Source organism: Marmota flaviventris, chromosome 13 (genome assembly GCF_047511675.1).
Source record: "Marmota flaviventris isolate mMarFla1 chromosome 13, mMarFla1.hap1, whole genome shotgun sequence".
In the NCBI taxonomy this organism is placed as follows: Eukaryota; Metazoa; Chordata; class Mammalia; order Rodentia; family Sciuridae; genus Marmota; species Marmota flaviventris.
The window spans coordinates 22,493,948-22,520,408 of record NC_092510.1 but is presented as its reverse complement, the minus strand read 5'-3'; the positions used below and the strand labels follow the sequence as shown (position 1 = coordinate 22,520,408).

The 26,461-nt window shown below is 36.4% G+C and overlaps 1 long non-coding RNA gene across 1 annotated transcript in view; it reads left to right on the top strand.

The window, feature by feature from the left end:
- The window catches only part of LOC139701508 (uncharacterized), a 48,607-nt gene that overhangs the window by 2,390 nt on the left and 19,756 nt on the right, over nucleotides 1-26,461 (top strand). Inside the window, exons 2-3 of the long non-coding RNA XR_011704038.1 lie at nucleotides 2,618-2,681; nucleotides 6,935-7,019. This is a non-coding gene — a long non-coding RNA (uncharacterized lncRNA). The remainder of the gene's footprint in view (nucleotides 1-2,617; nucleotides 2,682-6,934; nucleotides 7,020-26,461) is intronic.

Sequence of the window (26,461 nt, the reverse complement as noted above, 5' to 3'; positions counted from 1 at the left end):
CCCAGAGATATCAATCTGATGATAGAACACTGATAGAGATGAAAAATACATGTAAATAAGGTTTTCACAATTATTGAAAAGTGATCTTAGTAAATTTGGTCATGAACACCTGTTGGTTATTTGCTTTAAAAAAAATGGCAACAGCTGAAGTGCTTCAGGTCCAGGAAGGACAGTTATTCTATCTTCAGACCATGTCTCAGACAAATGCTATCACATATATAGGACAGATATGTACCAAATAAATGTGTTTTAACCATGTAGCCCATGTACTTAGTAAATAAACATCCATTAACAAGCTGACAGGAAGAGCTTTTACATCTGTTCTATGAATTTGAAGAAGTCCTAGCTCTCAGATCTTTTAGGTATCACAAAATAAATCAGCCAGTGCACATACCTTAAATGCCCTTAATTTTTACCAATGCAATACCCATTATGCTCATTAAAAGTTACCAGTTTCTCCAATGAAAATCTATTTCTAGCATCCATTATGCTGATTAACAAGAATGCCAGTATGAATAAAAGACGTGGATTAAAAAACATGTCTCTAACAGTTACCTCTGAAATGTGGCCTTTCTTGTATAATGTCAGATGACTACTGTTGAACAGCAGATTACAATTTACAACAACCAACTGCCCCTAGTTGTAAAACCAAAACACATATTATTTTAAACACCAAGTACTTAGTGTTTTAAGGGAAATTAAGAGCACCAAAATATAAACAATGAACCATAGCTAAATACTTCTCTTTAAGTACAATTATTTTAATAATTGACCAATGAAATGCATTCTGGTATATAGATTAAATATATTCAGTATCCTTTTCTTCTTGAATGTGAAAGAATATAAGTCATAATTGCCAAGCTTTCACATAAACACAAGAAGGCCCAGCCCCTCCATGATAATTTCTCACACTACAATATGGCCAACGTATACCTGAGCAGCCACTTTTTACAATCTTGTCTTTTCAGATGAGGGAGGACAGATCAGTGGGGCTGCCCTGCTCTCTAGTTTGTAGTTGTTTGGCTCAAATCACTATCCCTTAAATCTAGTACTTTCTATAAAATTACCAGCAATTCCCAAGTGCCTAAGTCTTTGGACCTCTTAGACTAGAGGAACATGAAGGAACACAAAGTTCTTGGGGGCTCAGGGTAGTTCAGTTTATAGATCCTACTCTCACAGGAACCTAGAGTCTTCTTCATATCTTCCTGACTCCAATATGGAATGTAGTTTCTGTCACAGATTTTCAGGACAGAATCACACCCATTCACTCGCTTACCCACTATTGTGTCTGCTCATTCACTCACTTATTTTGAAGAAGTAGCAAAACTGAGAGGTTTATATCTCGATGCACAAAAATCACAAAACCTAAATTTTAACAGAGAAACACCTCTTTGGCCATTCTGCAATACCAGTTTTGGTCCTCCACTTGGTTGCTCAATTACCTACTGCCACAGGGTATTTCTGGTTTTATGGCATAGCTCCATTACTTTATAGAGCAGGGTTAGTGCTTTTCCTTCAATGTCCTTGCTCCCCCAAACTCAGGGCTTTCATATTTTGCATCCTCGAGTGATTTATTTTTTCAGCTATACAAGGCAATTTCAGAGTTGATAGGAGCAACAAATGGCAACTATATTCAGTACAATGGACATTTTCAAGCAATATCAACATGTAGTAAAGAATATAAACATTTAGATCACAGGACATTACTAAAAATCCCTTAACACTCCTTTCTTGCCTTTTGATTTCTGGGTCATTAACATAAGAACTATTATCCAGCAAGGGTCATTTTTCTATTCTTCTTTGCTAATGGAACAGTGTTATTATTTTCCCATCTCTGGTTTTGTGATATATGACCTTTCTTCAGTTTTCTAGAGGAGAAAACATGGTTTTATTTCTCATATGATGGAGCTCTTAACTCTCCCAGAGACAACGTTTCTCATTGTTTCTACTCTCTGAAGATGAAAAACTGACCCTTTGAGATTACAAAACTAATCCATGGATATGTTTATATTCCCTCTGAGGCCCGAATTGCAAGGTGCTAGAGAAAGAGGTTGGCATATTTATGACTGATAAGCTTCCCATGTTTGTTCCCTTTATTATTATAACAAAGATAAATCTGGGGTCATTTTATTCATGCAAATGTAAATTAGAGCAAGGTGGGCCCCAACTTCTCCTGATACAGAAACCAGACAGCTTTAACCAAAGAAGTAGGGTCAGGGGTATTTGCTTCCAGAGCTGCCCTGCAGGGTGCACATGACACATTTGGGGAGTGCAGGCTGCCAAGAGCTGCCTTTTTGGTCATGTAGAGAAATGATGCAGTGACCCAGCAAATCCATAAGAGCAGAACTTCTCAAATTTAATGTAGTGAAGCATAATCTGGGATCTTATTAAAATAAGATTCTGATTCGACACATTTGAGGTAATGCCCAGAGTCTTCAGTCTTAACAAGTTCCCAGTTGGTGTCAAGGTTGCCGGTGCAAGAGAAGTAGAGAAACCACTAGAGACATTCAAATTTCTTGCATAGATTCAAGAGAACATTCTAAACATATTTAAAGTTTTAGATTCAGTGTTACTAGGGGCTTCTAAATTATGTTTTTTAAATATATTTTTTAAACAGATGGGTAAAGAAATACTGTTTGAAGTTAATTTTTGTTATTGAAGAATGAAGTTCATCTAAAAAAGTGAGTAAATTGTGCTTTGTGCAATTTTCCCAAAGCCATTTAACCACCATCTGGGAACTCCCTCATGTCCAGCTCCAAACCATTATTCTTTCTTGCCCACTTTTTCAATGGCTGCCACTATCCTGACTCCTGCAAGAAGAGATTAGTTTTTCCAGTTGTAAACTTTAACATAAACAAAATCATGCATTAGACTCTCTGTTGTTTCCATCTTCTTTCACCATTATGTTCATGGTATCCATCCACAATATTTGTTGCTTTTCGCTCCTCTACAGCACAGGCTGACAAACTTTTCATTTAAAGGATCATGTAGTAAATATTTTCAGATTTGAGGGCTATTGAACTCTGTGCCAACAGCTCAATTCTGCTACCATTGCTCAAAAGCAGCCAAATGCATCATCAATGAAACTCCACATCATGTACAACCACAAGAATGGAATCCTAATTAGATTGAGTTATGTTCCATGTATGTATATCATGTCAAATATACTCTACTGTCATGTATATCAAAAAATAAATAAATACAGCCATAGACAAAACATAAGCAAACAATCATGGCTTTGTGCCAATAAAGCTTTATTTCCAAAAATAAGTAGATATCAAATTTGGCCTAGGAACAAAAGTTTACCGAATACTGTTCTATAATAGCCCATTGTAAGAACTGATCACAATTTATTTCTCTATTTTATTTATAATGAATATATTAGTTTTATATTGCTGCTATAAAAATAATCACACATTTAGCAGCTTAAAATGATACAGACTTATTATATCACAGTTCTGTAGGTCAGAAGTCTAGGTGGGCTCAAGCATTTTCCTATTCTGGGTGTAATAAGGCTGAAATCAGTGTCTTTAGTCATGAGATCTTATCCAGAGGCTATGGGAAATCAACAGCTTCCTAAAACATCTGCTATCTGGCAGAGTCAATTCCCAGTAGTTGTGATATTGAACTCCCTATTTCCTTGCTGGCTTTCCAATGGATGTTGCCTTTAGCTCCTGGAGGTTACTCTTGGTCCTTGCCTGTGGCCCTCTCCCGTATTTCAGAGCCCACAAAGGCACATCTAGTCTTTCTCACACTAATAGGTATATCTTCATTATAAGTTATCTCGAAGTGTAAGTCTTATAATTTTGCTCTCTGGCAGAAATTGACCCTAAGACTGATTTTGAATGGGATATGCTTCATGGTGGGGAGGTTATAAGGGTGGAAATTCCAGCTTCCATCTGCCTCTAATGACTATCAGTGCTCATTAAAAACAACCCAGTACTTACTGAATGACTTGATTGGTTAAAGTCAGTTTGCTACACATTGCTAAAAACAATTTTGAACTTTATTCTGAAGGTAAATAGGTGGCAATAAAACAATTTAAGCAAGCAATTAGACTTTTTATTACAGAAGTTAGACTTTTTAATAAATAAGTTAGGCAGGAACAATATAGATGAGTGTTATGGTTAAAGCTTATTTTTTTAAAAAAGTAACAATCATAAGGAAGCTGGGATATGTCTGCCTTTGAGAAGTGGGCAAGAAAGAATAATGGTTTAGATTTAGAGTTGATTGAAGTGGTTAGGGTTAAGGACCCGGAGATGGATATGGTGGTCTACAGAGAATATTTTAGATTGAGACTTAATGGCCATTACTTAGAAATTAATTATACTTGGAGCATCAATTCCAGTGATAAGAAACTTACTTGGTACCTAGCAATGCTACGGACAAAGAACTAAGAAGGAATCAGGTATAAAGATAATGAGTTTAAAACTGATTATACTGAGATTAAGTCACCTGCAACCTATATAAATAGAAACACTTATTCCAGAGTTAGCTATAGGGACTGGTGCCCAGCAGAGAAATTAGGCATAGAGGAAATCTGGAGAAGTTTTCTGCATGTAGATGATAATGGGAGGCATGATTGAATCAGTTCACCTAGAGAATGTGCACAAAGCAAAAAGAGTATTTTGGACAGAATCAGTGCATTTGCTATAGAAATAGGAAGGGAACCAGGAGCAGACACAATCTCTCTTAGATTCATCTCATGTTACAACTAAAATTGCAATCCCCAAATAATAAATACTCTACTTAAAATATATAATATTGCATAAAGAAAATATTGACCTTGTCTTTGTCCTTTTTCATCAGAATCCATCAAAATTGTCTTTTCTATAGTTAAAGCATTAGACACAATACTAATCAAACTATATGACCACACCAGAGATTAAATTAATGAGGAAGGGCTTCATAAATGATGATGATTTTCATGATGCAGTGAAGTAGCCTCATTTTATTTTTAATTAAAAGTAGGCAATGGAGGACAAGTGAAAAGGGAAATGTCCCAGCTAGAGTTATGTTCAGGATTACAGAATATAAAGGAAAGTTTCCTTAAAGCGTGGAAATAGTTAAGAAGAGGCAGAGAGGGAGTTAGTGTATCCCTATGTCTAATCCATTGGTAGATGTTGGTTATCACCAGCTTCTGATTATGAGGTTGAGAATTCCTCGTGATCTCCCTACAGTCTCCTAGCAGGGTCCCTACAATGAAATGCCTGCCAGGTGGACAAAAGTGAAAAGCAGGGCATGCTGGGAATGGAAGGCTTGGATCCACTCTGTCAGCCCAGCTGTCCTCAACCTGTGAAGAGTCTGCTGCCCTCTGGGCTCTTGAACACAATAGTCAAAGGGCATCAGTTCACGGGTTCCATGTTCATTTCATCCAGTAAAGGAGTTCCTTCATCCACAGGGCAGCAAAACAATATAAAATTAGAGGAGGGAATCAAATCAATAGTCAGTCCAGCAGGAGACAGTGTGTGTTCTCCTTTGAACTGTTAGCAGGTGCACTGGGTGAATACAGATAAGTTGATAAATGGCTGATTCGATAGACTGGTAGCAAACACATGCTTTGCCGGAGATGACTTTTTAAGTCACCATACATCAAAAAGACAGTGTCAGCCTTTGAGGATAAACCTGTGAAGCCTTGTTGTGCTCTTTGAACCATCTCTGAGACCCAGAGACTGAAAAAGGTCCTGAGTGTTCCTCTGAATCCATTGGGAGGATTGAAAGCTTCAAAGAGGAGCACCATCATATCCAAGGGGAAATACATTGATTGAAGGAACCAGTGTGAAATAGTCTTTAATAATTACCAGAAAGCTGGAATCGACTGGTGTTTTGCTGAGCTATATTTTATCTTTATTGGATTAACTGTGACACAGTAGGTTATGTCAAAGGGAATCTGCATGAATATTAAAAGTAAATGTGGTGTGAATAATAGATAACTTACATTAGATGCACCAGCATGCAGTAATTTTTATTCACCTACATAATTAGATTAAAACAAATCTGCTGAATAAAATACATTGTCTTACTATAATCTGGTTTGAAAACACCCAAAAGTTATGGCCACAAGGATGTTTGCTGGTGCTTTACATATAAATACATAATTCACCCTAAGAAATGTTTTCCAAAAGGTTTCTGGTGGTTCTAAGAGTGGATGATTATGAATATTAACAGCTTAGAGCCAGTAAGAAATATCCTTAAGGTCAAATAAGAACCTACAATGGTGATTCCAGAGTAAAGCCATCAACATGTAACTTTGATGTTCACCTCTGGGAAATTATGAGGAGCAACAAATTGTTTAGGGAAATTAATTTCAGGAAAGCCCTAATCCACAATCTGAAAGCCCACTATGATTATTTTTGCATGCCTATTTTCTTTTTTCTATTTCAGTTCTGCAAGATAAATTCATTTTTAAGTTATGTTGCTTTTTTTAGGCTAGGGAAAGCCTGCATTAAGATTTTTTTCTGGTGGATCTCAAAGCCTTCCTATCTGTAAGCTAATGTCTTCCACTTCCCATTGTCTCCCCAGCTCTTGCCATTTCCCAGATTCTGCTGGAATCTGTTGTAATGGCAGCTCAACTCCATGGTCTAATTCCATCCAAGTATGGATACTTGGGACTCCCCCATCCATATGCCTCTCTGTTCTCAGAGGCTTCTGAGTATCCTGGCCCACTGACAAATAAAATGTCCACATAGGGAAGTTTGGATATGGATCAGCAAAGGCTATGGGAGCAGTGGCCATTACTTCTGCTGGATGACGTAAAGGCAGCAGGCTGGCAGATACTGTTGGAAGGCTCTCCCCAAAGGGCTGCATGGCTCATCAGGCAGGTGACAAGTATGGATGGATGCCCTGCTGGTTATTTCTGGTTCCCCACAGCTCTCTATTTCTGGCAAGGGATGGTGATGGGCTCTTTTTGCTGATCCTGTTTTCCTCCTCACAGTGCCCAGGTTTTACCTCCTGGTCCAGCTTCAATTTCCCTTTCCCAATCACAGTGACCAGGTGGCTGCATATCCTGATTTGCACAGGTAAGTCCTGATTTTGTCCCAGAATAATGATTAATAATGCCACTTTGGCCTTTAAATTAAGTTGTCACCCTAATCTTTTCCAGTCCTGGTGGAGAGGACACTGTCTGAGTCTCCCAGACTTCTCTTGTAATCTGTTGTTACAGCACAAACTTGCATCCTATAGGGTCTTATGCTGGGACCTTTAAAAGTCATAAAAATCAACTTTTGCAAATAAAAACTTTTGGCTCTCAAAGACAGTTTGTCAGTTTTTATTCACCTATATAATTAGATTTGTAAAAATTACTGAATAAAATATATTGTTTTACTATAATCTTGTTTGAAAACACCACAAATTTATGGCCACATCCCAAGTTTATTTAACTGCCTTTCTCTCTTTGTCACGCCAATTCTTCATGAGACAGTGTAAATGAGTAAGTATGAAAAAGTGCAGGAAAGTCCAGAAAAAAACCCCAAAGTTTTGTAGCTATTTTCTCACTGTCCTCTCATTTTCAAACCCCCATGCACAAGCCATTCCTACGCATATTCAGTATCTAGTGTTAATTTCATGGAAAAACAGTCATGATCTCTATTAATTATTATTGTTTATATGCATTGTGTATGTACACTGAACACAGGTTGTCTCGTTTTCTTGCAATAATCCTCTGGCATGAGTATTTTTATCATTCTCCTCATTCAACAGATGTGGTGATAGGTGCATTGAGAATATAACTTACCTGTGTAAGGTTAAGTAGCTTATAAATTCTTCAGCCAGAATTTGACTCCAGAGTTCATGTACTTAAAAGAAAAGAAGCTTTTAAACATACAAAGCATGCAGACCAATAGCTTGCCAGAATAATCAAAATATAGCATAGACTTCTGTTCCTAAGGGAGAGAAGGGTATAGTAAATCTGATCAGAAACCATTTTTCACTTCTGTAGTTTACCCCAATAACCCCAAATCCTCCTAGCAGCGGCTTCCAAAGGAGCTTTGTCCAGCTCCTCTTACAGAATGGACCAAAAACCTTCCCCCCAGGAATTGCTCTCTCCCCATAATTATTCACATCTGTGTGAGTTTCATCTCAGAAGATATTTTCCTGCATGTAAATGACTGAATGGAGACTGCTGTTTGGCTGAAATCAGCAGCATGTCCAACCAAAGGCAGGATGTGAGCGTGGCACCTGAGCTCCACCTACTGAGCTACTTCAGGCTGCTTTAAACCACAGAGCCCAGAAGCTAGACCTCATGTGCTCCCTGCATGCTAGCAGTAGGCTCTGAGGACCCCACATCAGTGAACAGGCCATCAAAGAAGCTGCCAAGATCAGATAACTTTTCATAGAGTTGAAGGGAGTATGATGGAGGCAAACCTGCAAATGTAAGCAGAGGTATGTATTAAAAAGAATGAATAAAAACAAATGAATAGGCTCTAGAAATCAAATTCAATGTGTGCGTGCATCAGAGTAGAGATAATTTATTTTATAGATCTCTCATGGGAGTTGATTATGTGTACATATAGAATAACTCTCCACTGTAAAGGTAGAGTGCCTGAAGACTGTCAAAGCCCAGCAATCATCTAATCTCCATCCTAAATTCAACATGTACATAGACCTATACACATAAGGTGAAATCAATATCTCAAAGGAAAGAAAATCTATTTTTCCTGATAAATAAAAGGATTTTTTTTTAGTGATGAATTAGGTCACACTGTGACTAGCAAATCTATCAGAATTAACACAGGTGTTCCCACTTGTGGTGTTTGGGTTGTGATCCTCATTTGTGGCTTTTATTGTTCCCTTCTCAACATTTCACTGCAATCACAGATGTTTCCTAAGTATGTACCCCTTGTATTACTTTACATCCCTTTGCACAATGATACTTGGCCAGTGTCTCCCATGGGGTTATGCTAGAGAATCTTGTATGATACTTTTTCCTTTATCAATGTAATGTATGCATGTAGGAGAAAATCAAATAGAATAGACTGGCTTATAAAATAAAATGAGAGTCTGTCACTTCATCATTTTCTACTCTACTCTCCAAGAACGATCATGTTTAACTATTTCTATGTCTAGAGATTTGGAGAGTTAGACATAGATTTGAATAATTTCTTGTTAAGACTAATTCTTATACAAACTTTAGACAGTCTAGTTTTACATCATAGAATGATTGAAAAAGCGTCATTTTATATCATCCCCATTCTCAACTTTTGTTGGTTATATCTGTATTTAGTGCTCTGAACAGTTACTTTTTCACTATGAGAGAAATCTGTAACCTCTCATTTTGTCTTCCATACATTTTTTTTAATTTACGTAAAATCCCCAATTTGTAAAATAAGAATTTTAAGCATATTTGTCCTTCTCTCCCTCTCACCTGTCAATCTGTCTTAAACATTTAATTATAGCTCTTGTTTTGACTACAGTTTGATTATAAAAGTTTACAGCACTAAAATATCTTAACAGCATTATAACTATATAAATACCATTTGCTATGAAGTCAAGGGGCATGCTGGTGTTATCTTTCATAGTTTGCAGTTCCTTTACCACCATTTTGCTTTCTATAATTTAAATCACAGTGCTCCTAATGCAGAGTCACTGTCTCTAGTCAAAATTAAAATTGTTATACCCACTTGAATCAAAGTGTGAAATATGATATATCAAGAACTATGTAATGTTTTGAACAACCAACAGTAAAAAATTAAAAAAAAAATTAAAATCGTTGGTGAACTTTCTCCTTTCTTGTACATAAATTAAAATCATTCCACATTTTGGCTTGTTTTGTATTGGGGCCATGACTTGTATATTTTTTCCCTGGCATTTCTTATTGTGTGTGTGTGTGTATACAAGTGTGTGTGTATATATATAAGTTGTGTTTTTTTATCATGTGTCTCTAATGCTTTTCAGGTTCTTCAGGTTCTCTTTTATTTGATACATATCCCCATCTTTGAAGTGATTTTATTTAGATCCCACTAACACCATGTTTTGATTTTGACTAGTTATTTGGTAAACCTGCTACTCAGCTGCCCTCTTAGGATTTCATCTTATTGGATTCATAATTTTAATAGGTTGTCTCCCTTGAGTGCTAGAATATATCCTTGAGTAATTTCTTCTGAAAGAACGAATTAGAAGTCAATGTCCCAAATTCTTGCAGGTTTAGAATTATTTTGTTCCACTATTGTCATGTATGTAAAAAATTAAAAAAAAAAGAATTATTTTGTTTTGCTCAGAATAACTCTATGTGTTTTTTGTTTGTTTGTTTGTTTTTAAAATCATCTTGCTTAGTGGTTTCTGACTCTTATTTCAAAATCCCTTGCTCTCCTTATCCATTCATCCACTTAAGGGCATCGAGGTTGGCTCTACAGTTTAGCTATTGTGAATTGTGCTGCTATAAGCACTGATGTGGCTGTGTCCCTGTAGTATACTGTTTTTAAGTCCTTTGGGTATAGACCAAGGAGAGGGATAGCTCGGTCAAATGGTGGTTCCATTCCCAGTTTTCCAAGGAATCTCCGTACTGCTTTCCATATTGTCTGCACCAATTTGCAGTCCCACCAGCAATGTATGAGTGTACCTTTTCCCCCACATCTTCGCCAACACTTATTGTTGTTTGTCTTCATAATAGCTGCCATTCTGACTGGTGTGAGATGATATCTTACAGTAATTTTGATGGGCATTTCTCTAATTGCTATAGATGATGAACATTTTTTCATATATTTGTTCATTGATTGTATATCCTCTTCTGAGAAGTGTCTGTTCAGGTCCTTGGCCCATTTGTTGATTGGGTTATTTGTTTTTTTGGTGCTTAGCTTTTTGAGTTCTTTATATACCCTAGAGATCAGTGCTCTATCTGATGTGTGAGGGGTAAAATTTTTTTCCCAGGATGTAGACTCTCTGTTCACCTCACAGATTGTTTCTTTTGCTGAGAAGAAACTTTTTAGTTTGAATCCATCCCATTTATTGATTCTTGGTTTTAATTCTTGCACTATAGGAGTCTTATTAAGGAAGTTGGGGCCTTATCCCACATGATGAAGATTAGGACCTACCTTTTCTTCTATTAGACGCAGAGTCTCTGGTTTAATTCCTAGGTCCTTGATCCACTTTGAGTTGAGTTTTGTGCATGGTGAGAGATAGGGATTTAATTTCATTTTGTGGCATGTGGATTTCCAGTTTTTCCAGCACCATTTGTTGAACAAGCTATTTTTTCTCCAATGCATATTTTTGCCACCTGTGACATATATATACACAATGGAATTTTACTCAGAAATAAAAGAGAATATAATTATGGCATTTGCAGGTAAATGGATGGCATTGGAGAAGATAATGCTAAGTGAAGTTAGCCAATCCCCCAAAAAACAAATGCTGAATGTTTTCTCTGATATAAGGAGGCTGATTCATACTGGGGTAGGGAGAGGGAGGATGGGAGGAATAGACTGAACTCTAGATAGGGCAGAGGGGTGGGAGGGAAAGGGAGGGGGCAGGGGTTAGCAAGGACAGTGGAATGTATAGACCTCATTATCCAAAGTACATGTATAAAGACATGAAGTGGTGTCAACATATTTTTTATATATCCAGAGATATGAAAAAGTGTGCTGTATGTGTGTAGTACAAATTATAATGCATTCCACTGTTATTTATTTTTTTAAAAGTCAATTAAAAAAAAGATCTCTTGATCTCTTATACTGAGCAGGGATTTTTTTTTCCATGACTTCTTTAATACTTTCCTCCTGTACTTTCTCTCTTTTTCATTCTATCTGCTGTGTGTGCATGCATGTGTGTTAGTCACCTTTTGGTCACTGTGACAAATACCTCACTTAAGGAACTTGTAAGGAGGAAAGGCTTATTTGGTTGGTAGTTTCAGTTCATGGATGCTTGGCATTACTTTGGGGCCTATGGCAAGACAGTACATTAAGAGGGGAGTTTGTGGTGGAGAAGACTGCTCACTTCGTTGTGCAAAAGACAGAGAGAGAGGGGAAAAAAAGAGGGAGAGGGAGAGAGAAAGGAGCTCAGGAGCAAACATCCCCTTCCAGGACATGCCCTCAATGACCTGGCTTCTGCCAAAGAGGCCCTACCTCTTAAACATTCCACCACCTCCCAAGAGCACCATCAGCAGGCAACTAACCTTTTAGCATATTGGACTTTGGGGAATATTGAAGATCCAAAACATGATACTCTGAGTATGTTTGGACTCTAGGACTGACCTTCAATACCCGCCCCCGCCCCATACACACACTTAGTATTTTATTTCTCTTCATTTTTTCTCTACATTGTGGAATCTTTCAAATTTTCTCTAAGTTTATTTTGACAATCATGTTTTCATTTTCCAAGAATATTTATGACTTATCTGATATCTCATTTCTTCTCAACCTATTCTTATCTTATTGATGATATAATATTTTGACTTTCTGAGAATCCCAATCACATTTTTTCAAGAATTTTTAAAATTGAAGTATTTACAGATAATTTGGATTCATATGCAATTGTAAGAAATAACACAAGGAGAACTTAAGCACACTTCATACTGTTTCTCCCAAATAATATCATAACCAGGACATTGACAATCCAATAGTCTTTTCAGATTTCCTCAGTTTTACATGGACTGTTGTGTGTCCATTTGTGTGTATATATGTCTGATTTTATGCAATTTTATTATGTGTATAGGTTTGTATATCCACTACCACAGTCAAGATGCTGGACAGTTACATTATCACATCCCTTCTATTGACTTTTAAGAACCTTTTACCTTCCTCCCAACCCCCTCCATACCCTAAAAGTCACTGATCTGTTCTCTATTTCTAAAATTTTATCATTTTAAGTATTATATAAATTAATTCAAACATTATGGAACTTTTTGGATTTTTTTAACTCAACACCAATTCTCTGAAAATTCATCCAAGTTGTCATATACTTAATATTTTGTTCCATCTTATTGTTGGTTATTATTCCATGGTATGTACATATCAGTTCATTTAACCATTCACCTTCTGAAGGACATCCGATTATTTCCACTTTTTTGCTGTTGTGAGTAAATCTGCTATGAACATTCATGTACAGATTTCATATTAACAAGTGTTCATTCTTTGGGATAAACACCTGTAATTGCTGGTGTTATAATTCCTATAATAGTTGCATGTTTAGTTTTATAGGAAACTGCCAAACTTTTGGTACTTTCATCACTACTTTCAAAAACAGCTGTGCTAATGTATATGACCACCAGCAATGTATTTGTAACCAGTTTCTTCACGTCTTCAAGAGCATTCTGTGTTGTTACTATTTTCTTATTTTAGTCATTCTGAGAGATGCATAGTTCTTTAATTTGCATTTCTTCATTGGCTAATGATCTTTTCTTGTACTAATTTTCTGTCTGTACATCTTCTTTAGTGAAATGTCTCTATGTGTTTTTTACCCATTTTCTAATTGAATTTTTTTATTGCTGAGTTTTGAGAGTTCATTACATTTTCTATAGATTAGTCCTTTATTGCATATGTAGTTTATAAATACTTTCTCCCAGTCTCAAGCTTGCCTTTTTAGCTACTTTAAATAAGCTTTTGAAGAGCAAAAGTTTATTTTATAAATGTCCAATTTATCAAAGTTTCTTTTTTTCCCTTTTTTTTTCATGCATCCAATATCAAATCTGAAATTTTTGCCTAATCCAAGTGCCCAAAACCTTTTTCTTAGGTTTTAATTTTCCAAAATTTTTATGTTTAAATTTTATTAATAAATACACAATTCATTTGAAGTTAATTTTTGCTTAATTGTGAGGTCTGAATCAAGGTTCTGTTGGAACCAACTCTATGTGAAATTACTCTAGTTCCATTTGTTGGAAGGGCTATCTCACCTTTAGTTATGCTTTTGGACCTTTTCCAAAATCAGTTCAGCATATATCTGGAGTCTTTATTCTGTTCCATTGATATATGGGTCTCTCCTTCTGTCAATAAAATACTTTTTTGAGTACTGCAGCTATACACTAAGACTTAATATGTAATAGAGCACGTCCTCCCACTTTATTTTTGTCAAGGTTGCTTTAGCTATTCCAGGGCTTCTTCTTTCTTGAATAAATTTTAGAATAAACTTTTCTATGTCCAGAGAAGCCTTTGGTGGGGATTTTAATAGGAATTGCAAACTGGTAGATCAATTTTGAAATAATTGACTTCGTTACCATGTCAATTCTTCCAGTTCGTGAACATCACATGTCTCCCCATTTATTTAGGTTTTCTTGCATTTCTTTCATCAGCGTTTTGTAATTGTCAGAATACAGATCCTATGAGTGTTTTGTTTTGTGTATTTAATTTACTTTGGAATAACTATAAGCAGTATTTTTTATTTTGGATTCCACATGTTTGTTGTTAGGATATTTTAAAAATCATTAACTTTTTTGTGGTGGTCTTGTGTCTATTATGACCCTGCGGTAGTTATTAGTTTTAGGTATCCTTTTTTTAGATCCCTTGGAATTTTGTATGTAGAAAATCCTGTCATCTGCAAATACATACAATTTAATCTCTCCTTTTACAATCTGTACATCTTTTTCATTATTTCTTGACTCATTTCAGTAGCTGGAACTTCCAACACTATTTCAAATAAGAGTAGAGGGAATGGACATCCTTGCTTTATAGTTGACCCAATGGTGAGAGCAATCAGTTATCACCATTAGATGTGATATTAGTTATATGATTTTTGTAGATGCTCTTCATCAAGTTCATAGTTTGCCTCTGTTCAGGGAGCAAGCTCTCAATAGGTTAAATATTGTTAATAGTTTTCTCAAGATTGTAGTAATGGAAGATTCAGACATCCAACAGAAAAGATATGTTACCCCTAGAATATGCAGAAGAAGAGTTGCTTATTAGAAAAGAGGTAATGTCAATTGCAAAAAGCAATGAGAGGTAGGAGCCATAGCAGGTGGAAAGGAAAGGAGAGGCAAGAAGTGGGAATGAAAACACAGGATCATTTGAAGTTCCCACTTTTTCATACCTTTCCTTATTATCTTCTGAGTTTTCATTGTTGCTGGTACTGCTATTTTATTTTTTCTGCAGATAAGGTTTTCTCTAAGTATGCTGGGAATGTGGTGGAATTTAGGATAGCTAGATAGTGGCAGGGATCATGAGGAAATACAACTTCATTCTAGCTTTTGTAGATACCCAGATATTAAATGGTTGCTTCCATGCTTATAAGTGTTTTATTGTTTGTAAATGAAGAAATGAAAATAAATTAAGTAGACTAATGCTTTCAGGCTACCATTTTAATCCAGAAGTACAGTAGAATAAATTGTTAAATTTCTCTTAAATATTTGGTGCACCCCAATGCTTAAAGGGAATGGTAGAGATTTCATTCAGTTTTTTATTTACAGAAGAATAGGAGGCATCTGCTCTTTAAAAATACTAAACAATTAATAAAATCTTTTAGTTTTTTTTCATTTATACATTTTATGATACTTAAATTTTGTCTTTACTTTATCTCTGACCTTAAGTCCTCCCTCCATTATCACCTATGTGAATCTAGTTCCATAAGGCTGAGTAGTGGTTGTAGTGGGTAACTAGGGAAATCCAAGACTCAATCAAAGATAAAATGGTAGAATGAGTTACTCAGAAAATGAATGTGATGAAATTTGAGAAAGGCTAGCAAGAATGTTTATCAAATTCCTACTACACCATTCATCAAGTTTGTACACAAGGCCAGCAGGACACAAAGACATAATACTTTTATGTATTTATATATACCAAGGTTCTCTATAGCCAGGCCATATCCTACTTGATTTTAAGTATATATCAAAGAGCTGTGCTCCTGGAGATGGATAAGAGTTGGAAAATCTGATGAGTCACATTGGAAAGGGATCCTCAGATATTCATTACTATCATTGATGATACATTCTGGCCAAATGCTTTCAGTAGGGAACTCACTACAGTAGCAGATTGTTTATGCCATCAGAAAAAAATTCATCCATAAAATTTTTTACACATATATTTCTTTAAAACAAGGTAGCTGTATGTTTTCTTTGCCTAGGTCAATTTCAGGTTGTACCTGTTAAATGACTATTATGTGTATTCCCTTTCATTCTCAAGAGTGTCCTGTCACCTACCTGCAATTGCCATAATTTAGCTCTAGCTTTGTCCCTGAAACCTCAAGAATTTCCCAATATATGAAAATACCTGTATCACAAAGACGACTTAACATGAATCCACTTAAAATGGGAACCAAAATCTTATGGTAAACAATGAGAAAATATTTTGGCTGGGCATCTTGAAAATGAAACTTAAAAGTATTTTTTTTTAATTTCATATTATTTTGTACAACTAATAAAATTCAGGTAAGCATTGTATATAGATATAAAATGTTGAAAGGATATTTTTTATTTCCCATATCACTTTTGCAGTATTGCTGTAAAGTGGGTAATTTGTATAAAAATACTCAAATGTCAACCATTTTCCTCAGGGTTTCTCTTGATCTTTATTATACTAATTATTCTTGTTTGAAGTGCTATCTTTGCATGCTTATCTTCTCCACTCTTCATTTGGTAAGCAGTTTTTCAATGGCTTTAAGTTGAATTGAGTAGTTCTCCAACATCACTTTCGTCAACTTTATGAAATCCTGCATAGTTTGCAAGATCATTTGCCATTTCCCCATGCAATAACTACACTGATTTGCATTGTAAAATGGACCATTTATCAACAATAGATGTGGAAGAATGGAAAATGTAAATATGTTTATATGAAGGCTGTGGTTATTTATCAGTAATGAGCAGTAAAGGTGTTTGTGTCTGAGCTTTTGATACTGGGAACTTAGATGATTAGAATCCAAATGCTTTCTCTGTCTCTACTTTTAACAGAAGCAATAATATTAAGTACCATTTCTTAACATTTGCTATGTATTAGACTCTGTGTTAGGCAGTGTGAATACAGAACTGAATACATATTTTTTTGACATCAACAAATGGTTTAAAATGCAATTGAAAGAATTAAAATGTAAGGTTCTATGTAATCAAAATATAATAGGACCTACAAATATTTAACAATTTCCTCATGGATGTAATATTTAAGGTGATGGTTGATAAATGAATAGAGCTGACCATACAGAACAGTGAATGAGGAAAAGAGAGAGAAAATGACATGTGGGATAATCAGAGATAAGAACAGCAGGACACTCTCTGAGAAACATATTGAAAACTTTTCAGAAATGCATAGAGCATGTCATATAGGGGAACCGTGCCAACAATGAAGACTAGAGAGGTTGTCAAGACGAGGTGGCCTAATAAGTACGGCAGAATAAAACCAAGCTACAGCAGCTGAGTGAGAATTGAAAAGGAACAGCCTACCCAATCAGCACTTACTTAATCAACAACCCCAAAGGATGATACTGAGGCATTTTCTTGAAATTCTCTCACCCAGCATTTTTTCACAGTGTTACGCTAATTATATACTAGCAATAAGTGGTTATGTTGACCTAACAAAAGAGACTTTGTAAGCATAAATACAGGTGAAATTGTTAGGTAGGGGGGTAGGTTGGAGGTATATGTTCCTCAAAAGTTTATGTATAACACAATGCAGGAATTTTCTAAGATAAAGTGATTGAATTATGAGAATTGTGGCCCATTATCAGTAATTGGTCCACTTATGTGGATCACTGGTATGTTCACTGATATGATCATGATATGATATAAGCACTGATATAGATCCCCTGTGGTAACTGTTGGCAGGTAATGTGTGGCTGGAGGAGGTAAGTCACTTGGGGTGGGCCTTTGGGTGAACAGAGCTTTCTCTGCTTCCTGGCTGTCATGTTCTGAGCTGGTCTCCTCTCACACTCTTCTGTCATGATGTCATAGCTTAGGCTATGGAGACAGCCACCCATGGACTGAACCACTAAAACCAGGAGCCGAAATAAAATTTTAATCCTCTACATTTTTTCTTTTCAGGCCTTTTTGTCATAGTGACAAAAGGCTGACTAAAATAGTAGGTAAATATAGAAAGATGGGCATCTCTTTTATTTACACACAAAATATCCAGGTACTCCAACTTGTTCTTCTGTATTTCCTTACATCAGTAGAATGAATCCAAAGTCTCTAGCTATTTCCAATTACTATCTCCAAAATCTAAGATGATCTCAAGCCTACCTTTCAAATGTAATATTATTCAGGCAAATTATTTTAGCTAATATATAGGGCTACAGTTAACCCCTACCCCCTCAAAAAAAAGGGAGTTCTCAAATATGACCTTGAGTATGACAGATGATAAAATATGCGAAATAAACTCTAATAAGCACACCTTTGGTTTGTCCTGTCATTTTCGAAAATAAGACAGTCTTTTATGTTTTCACTGTAAAGCTATATAAAGCTCAAAAAAGCATCTACTGAGTAAAATTGTCGTAGTTCAAATTTCCTTGTAGCATACTTTCCAGCAGGGATTTAAGTATGTGTGATGAATTAAGAGAATGCCCAAGAAAAGTTATGTACAAGAGGGAATAAATCAGGGTAAAGAGGGAGTAAGAACTAAGCAAGGATATAATCTCACAAGTACAAGAGCTCCTGAGTATGAATTGTACAATGGAGTTGTGTTTCTTTGAGGAGGGTGCTGATCTTTGGTATTCTTACATCACTCAGCCTTTGTCTGTGGCCCCCCTTAAGATAAAAAATGATATTTAAGATCTCATCAAATACAATCAATTTCTACAGAGTAGAAGGCCATCTGTAAGTTGTCACAGTCAACATTCTCAGCAAACTGCTAAAAGGCATTGGGTGGAGCACGAAAAGAATGTCTAACACAGTCACTTCTTGTACTGCTCAGATACACTTGTGTCTCACACTCTATTCCTTCCAGCCAGGATCTAGGCACAGATACTCCAGGATTCTCCAGTCATGATTCCTAGGCGAATTTATATTAGGAGGATTTGTGGGTCAAACCACAGGACCTACAATTTCTCTTAAGCCCTAAACCATAATTGATAATAATATTTTCATTTTTTTATCATCTATCCTAGACTCTTCTTATTCTTTGCTCATACTTCTGCTGGTCTAGGTAGCTTTCCTAATTGAGTAACACTTATCTCCATCACGGAGGGGGTTCAGGCACTAATAAGTCTATAGTTTCTCTACTTGCCTACTTACAGTTTAAAATGAAGGTTAGAGTACCAAGAGATACCCTAGTAGAGTATCTCAATGCCAGACATATTCTTTGTCCCATTATGTAGTTTCATTATTACTGATTATGATGATCACAGAAAGTTACCAGTGCCAGTGTGGTAACTCCTGTTGGTGCCTCCTGGCCTGCTAGTACAAGGAGCTCACATGAACAGCCAGAAGTCTTAACTTTATATGGAGTGAAACTCTGATTGTTTTCTTTGATAGAAGTGTCTACATACATGGGGATCAGGACCTTCAGACTGAAAAGTTGAAGGGATGAGAAGCACACCCTTCCCAAGGTCTGTGGGATGTTGAAGAGCAGAGCCACTTCTCCTTCCATTCTTTATTTCTTAGACCATGGGTTTTTCATACTTGGGATTCAATCTCATAAAATACAAGCCCTCTATTTGTGTTTTGACATTCTGAGAGCCAATGGAACTTAGAGGTAGTTCTGGGGAAATTGGGAGCCTATATATCTTAGACTGGTCCTCCTTCCCTTTCCTTGAGAAAGGGATCTGAGTGTAAGAGGCATATTTGGGTATTGGTTGTGGGAATTCCTCATAGAGAATTGGAGAAATGAAACAAGAAAGAAGAAGTATGCATTAGTGAACTGGTTACTGCTACAGAAAACTCTGAACTGCTTTTAATGGTAATCTATAGAAAGTGTGGAATATACCTCAGTTTCCCACCTGAGAGGCTAGAAAGCTGGAATATATTTTCTCTAACTTCAATCCATAATTGTTTGAGGGTTACTCTTCAGGACTTCCATTTTTTCCCTGGCTGTGCTTCCAAAAGTGAATCCTCAGTTGGAGAGCTGTAGAAGTTGGCAATAAGACACTACTAGCATGTGTGGGAATGGTGAATGCCAAGGGTGTACAGAGGAGGCACAGACAGTGCCTAGTACCATTACTCGAAATACAATGATGTTAAGTTTCTACCACTCTCTGGAACAGGAGCTTGTAAAAGTATCTATCCTGAGTTAGCTAAAAAGGAAAAAAAAAAAAGGTCTAATTTTTATATACTGGACTTTGTAGGTGGACATTATAACTTACAATTACATTTATGGTTTACTATGATTTGAGAAAATCAATTCTTAATGTTTTTGGTTATGCTACCAGAACCAACAGGGGAGCAACTGGTTCAGAGAAGTTGCAATAGGGCCCCCAGCAGGCCTCATTTTCTCTCTTGGTCAAAAATCAAATACCTAGTTCCAAGGAATTTAGTTTCTCTTAAAGCTAATGTAAAAACCACTAAAGTTCTGGGGTAAAAGGAACTATAAAATGACACCATAAAAGTTGACAGATCTCAATTTACTGGTAAAGAAGTACAAATGGCACATATTAGAACTGCATTAGCTAAGACCCTGTAATTACAGGAATTTAATAAAATTAATTTAATGGCCAATAATCTTGAATTTTAAAAGCACATGCGAGGATCAAATAAAATGGGATAAAATCAGAATGCATTTTAGACTTTTAAGGAAGTTATTAACTAATGAGTTCTAAAGCAACCTTATAACAAAACAACTCCAAGCCTCATAAACACCCTAAATTGAGTCTGAAACTCTAAGGCAAATCAGACCCAAAATATTCTATATTTAAATAAATTTGACTTTGTTATTTGAGAGAAATAATCTTAAAGAGTTCTAGCAAAGATGATAATATGGTACAGTGAAATGAATATAGCACCTACTCAGAAAATCTAGGTTTAGGATCTTAATTCAGTGCTTATATAACTAGGAAAACTGAAGGAAGTTTCTAAACCAAATAGAGTCCATTTTCTGAAAGTAACACTTTTCCATACACATTATGCAGGATTATATTAACTGATATTATTATAGGTGTATATACACTAAAACATATATATTTGTATAACATACACACACACACTTTGTAAACTATGGTCAATTACATATGTCCAGGATGATTAAGGCTTTAATTTATGTTTTAAAAGTGCAGAATAGAAACAATTAACAAGAATAACAAAAATTTCATACTACACAATTAGAAAGTGAAGATAGACTTAAGGTAGAATAGTTAATTTTATGTAGGGTACTGACAAAGGAAATTTTGTATGAACCACTATGGTAGAGCCTTCCAGTGCTTATATTTATTCAACATCTCTTCTGGACATGTAAGAGGTTTACCTTTCCCTACCACTTTGGAATTGGGCAGAGATATATGACTCATTCTGCCTATACAACATACAGGCTGACACTGCTGAGTTAAAGCTTTCTTTGCCAATACACAGCCCTTGAGCATTGTCTTCCCTTGCCAACATGACTGAGGAGGTCTCAGCTGAGATGGAGGGACCAGGAAACCCAAGCAGCCTGGTTGGCTGAGTTCCTAAATGGAGGAACATTGCCCTGGGTTTCACTTGGACCCATAGTAGATTTTACATGAGCAGAAAATTAAACCTGTATGAAACTTTTTTATTGGTTTTGTTACCACAGCATAACTTAACCTATCCTGACTATTATAACCACTGAGTGTATTTTCAGGATCTCTTATGTTCCTGTAGGTGACAGTCACAAGTACATGTTTAACTTTGGGCATCTGAATTTCATAAATGTTGCTAATCTACATAATATTTTATTTTGAATTATTCACTAACTTGTCTTTATGTGACATCTTCATGATGCTAGAAAAATTGGTAGGTTTAGTAAATGCCGTGAAAGAAGAAATAAGTTACTTCCCTGAAAATGGAGAGCCTCAGTGTTAGAAAAGTTCTTACAGGTACTCTATTTAAATCTGATCCTTAAATGTTAGGTTTACTTAACATTACATTCTGAGGCAGAATTTTAAGACCTTTTTGACCAGTGTTTCTCAAATGTTGGCATGTGTCAGCAAATTGCATTGCTATGAAACAATCACAGAAGAATTAGAATTAAGTACAATAGCATTAAATCAGTTCTTTCAGAAATATAAAATAAATATATTGTAAGTCAGTAGAGCAAGCGCCCAGAAAGATGTTTCTACCATCACACAAAATCTCTATGACTTTGGGAAAACTTTTTAATATTTACTATCACTTCACTATGTTTATAATTAGGAATGTTTAACCATTGTAAACATAGTATTTTTGAGAGACAGAGGTAGCTCTGGAGGAGGAGAACTTATATAGGGAATAACAAAATATACCAAAAGGCATTCAGCTTATTAGGAAAAGGAAAGTAAAGACTTGTAGAGTAAAATTAAAAAAAAAAAAGAATTCAACTGAATATCAGAATATCAACTGAAATTTCAGTGGTTCATCAAGCATGCATTTAATTTTTAGTTTATCTTGTTATAGAATTGGCTGAAAAACAATAGTCACCATTTATAATGGTGAGGGGTCACTGGGTCGGTTTCTGGAGGGAACTTTATTTTCTACATGGTTTTTGATATGGTCTTTTAAATAAAAGGCAATATACTAACCTTTGAGATCTATGGTTTGATGGTTTGGAGTTTTGTTTTTGATCCCCATTAATGGCAAAGACAAATGGAACAGCTCTTAAAATATGGTACCTGGACCAGCCTGACAGCATCTTCAGGGACCTATTCACAAATATAAACTCTATCCCAAATTGCTGAATCAGAAACCTGCAATGAAGCAAGGCAATCTGCTATAATAAGACCTGCCTATTGTCCTGACGTATGCCAAAGTTTGAGGAACACTGGACAAAAGGGCCTTCCCTTAGAAATCCTCCCCAAACACCCTAATCTGTTTAATCTAAACGTAACATTCAAGGATCAGATATAAACAGAGCACCAGTAAGACCTCTCCTAACATTGAGAATCTATATTTTCTGACTCTCTTAGATCAAGATCTGACACTTTGAATTTCAAAATGGAGCCAGTATTTTGTGTGTAAGTAATAAACCCTTGAAAATATGTGATTCGGATTGGAAGTGCTGACACAATTTTACGGATAGCATTGCAAATGGCAATGCTATAATTAAGCTTCGATCTCCTTTGGAAAAAAAAAAAGGGAGAGAGAACGTGAGGAAGGAGGTTACTGTTCAATGAACTGCTCTGTCATTTGCCGCAGTGATTCTTAATTGTGTCTCATTACGGCAAGATGATCATTACTCTACTTGTCTGTCTGATTTAGAGACCACTAAAAGTGTCTTGTAACATGCAGCCGTCTCCCTTGCAACAGTCCTTTGGCTCTCACCCTCATTACTCAGAATCTGTCCAATTATTTGTCATTAAAGTAATAAAAAGGACTGCAGCAGAAAATGTGGGAGGTAACTGTTGGAGGTCTGCCCGGGGAGGAAGAAAAAAATGCAAACTGTTTTCAAGGCACTGGGAAGGTGACATCGTTAATTAAGTGTTAGGGAATATGCAAATCAGTCCCACTCTCAAGAGACTGTAATAAAACTGAGAAAACATTATTATCACTGCAAGTAAGAGAAGGCCCTGTTACCCCATCTGGAAGACTGTGTCATTTTCTGGTGGTGACTCAAGCAAGGAGGGGGAGGGAATGGGAATGAGATGAAGAAGGTGGAGCTGTTCAGGGCTATTGAGTGTGCTCAATAGCTGTTAAGAGTTCAGAATTAAGGTGTCAACGTGGAGGGCCAGTGGATTACAACTTTTAATGAGGGATGTTTGTCTAATCTCAGGATTTGCACACCCAATTTCCTCTGCAAAATGACTTACAACTTACCGGCAGACAGTGTTTTTGTAGGTTAAAGGCAGGGGAGAGGAAGTGTGGGGGAAGCTGGCAGCTGGCATCCTAGACATCTTGGGTGTTTTTTTAAAGATGGTAATGAAGCAAAGCACTGAGGGATGGCTGTGGACACTTGCTTATGTATTAAAAATGTATCAAGCACAAACGCCTGTAGGCTTCTGCTCAAGCTGAAACCTATGCTTGGAAAAGCTTTTTGCCAGTTCTTCTTCCTGTTGTTAATCTGACCAACTCATTTCTTATCTCTGTAAATTCTTAATAAATGTCAACTTCTTAACAATCATCCCTGATTCCACCTGAGATGTGGATACCAAAATAAAAATAATGTTCTTGCTGTATCAACACAACTTCAAGGCAAGTTCTATTCTTGCCTGGCTTTCTTTATTCTTCCATCTTATTTTTTTCTTCTTTCATCTTTACTTATGTAAAATCTTCCTATATGGAACCATATTGGATCATAGATTTTCCTATACACTTTGATTTGATCATAGGAAATTAAAGTTTTCCTCAATAACCTGCAGAAAAAGTCATCTTGCCTTCTGCATCAGTTAGCAACTGTTGCTTAACAAATCATCCCAAAAGTTAGATCCTTCAAATAATAAAGCATTATTATTAGTCTAGAGTCTATGTCAGACAGATTTGCTCATGAACTAAAGTCATCTGAGGGTCCGGTTAGGTAACAGTTCTTTAGTGAGCTGGGCTCACACATATTTGGGTGTCTAATGTCCAGTAGCCGTCCTAGAAAGGCTTTGGTTTGGACAATTGGGCTCTCCTTCATGGCTTCTCTACTTGTTCAGTAGAATAGCACAGGCTTGTTCAAAGGCTGATAGCAAAGGTATGAGAGTGAGTAGAATCATGCAAATACTGTTAAGGCATCTTTCGCAATTAAGATATGCTGATAATTTCCCAAATCATTGGATGCTGGTTAGTTTCGGCTCAATGTTATCTTTCTTTTCTTTTTTTAGGTACTGGGGATTGAACTCAGGAGCACTCAGCCACTAAGGCACATCCCCAGCCCTATTTTTTGTACTGTATTTAGAGACAGGGTCTCAAAGAGTTGCTTAGTGCCTTGTTTTTGCTGAGGCTGGCTTTGAACTTGCGATCCACCTGCCTCAGCCTCCTGAGTTGCTGGATTATAGGAATGTGTGGAGCATGCCCGGCTTCTTAATTTATTTCTTTCCTTTTTTATTTTAATATAAGCAGCAAGAAGTCAGACTACACCTTGACCACTTTGCTTTGAAACCTCCTTAGCTGAGGATCAGGGTTAATTTCTGAAAATCCTGTGTTCTACATAACATAGAACAAAGCTCCTCCATATTTTCTGTCACCATGTAACAAGGATTGCTTTTCCTGCCATTTTCATTAAATTAACACGTTTCTCATTTCCCTCTACCCTGATACTGGCACAGTCCTTGTTTCTACCAGTAGTCTATTCAAGGTACTTTTTCTAACATGTGTGACAAAAATTCTTCCAACTTCTACCTACTGTCCAATTCCAAAGCCACTTTGGCATTTTTAGATACTTGCTACAGAAGCAGCCCATTCTCAGTACAAAAATCTGTATTAGTTTTCTGAGGCTGCTTTAACAAATCACCACAAACTCAGTGGCTTAAAACAATAGAGATTTATTGTTTCATAGTACTAGAAGCTAGAAATTTCTGTTCTGGAGGCTAGAAGTTCAAAATATATCATTCATGCTCCCTCTGGAAGTTTTGGGAGGAAATCCATTCTTTACTTCTTTTAGCTTCCAGTGGCCCTAAGTATTTCTTAGTCTGTGGCCACATTACTCCAAAATCTACCTTCATGATCACACTACCTTCTTCTTTTTTGCCTCTTATAAGGATATTTATCATGGGATTTAGGACCCACCCAGATAATTCAGGATGTTCTCCTCATCTCAAAAATATGAATTACAATTGCAAAGATCCTTTTTTTGTTGTTTTTCCAAATAAGGTGGCATTTATAGTCTCTGGGGGTTAGGTTATGAATGTATCATTTACAGTACCATCATTAATCCCCAAACATTTGCCATCACATCATTACTGCAACTGACTCATTTATGATGCTGTTAAAAGCTCTGAACCTCCCCCTGTGCACATGGAAAAGCAAAAGGCTATAACAATGATGAATGGTAGGAGTCCAAAACCAGGAACCAAATCATAGCAACTTGGTTTCCCATTCCACGTTCTTTCCCATTCTTGTCCCATCAGTCAGTGGCTTGAACTGGGAAAGCATGTGGGGAAGTAGCACATTATTGCAATGTTCTAAACTAAAAACACATGAGTAGTGTGGACTCTGGAATCATGAAACTTTCTCCACATCTCCTCAGTCCCTTGACCATGACAACATGTGCATGTACCAGGTGGGGCTGAATGCATCCAATTCCTCATTCTTACACTTAATGAATATGCTTTACAGACTGATGCTTCCAAGAATAGTTTTTATAATTTCATCACACCAAAAAGAATCCACCTGTAATAACCTTGTCAGGTTATTTGTGTGGTAGAATAAACATGGGTGCCAAAAGAAGCTACATATATCCTTGTGAAGTGTGTTAGTTAGGTTTTCATCACTGTGACCCAAAATACCCAACAGGAACAATTTAGAAGAGGAAAAGTTTATTTGGGGCTCATGGTTTCATAGGTATTAGTCCATAGGTGGTTGAGTCCATTGCTCTTGGCCCAAGAAAGGCAGCACATCATGGCA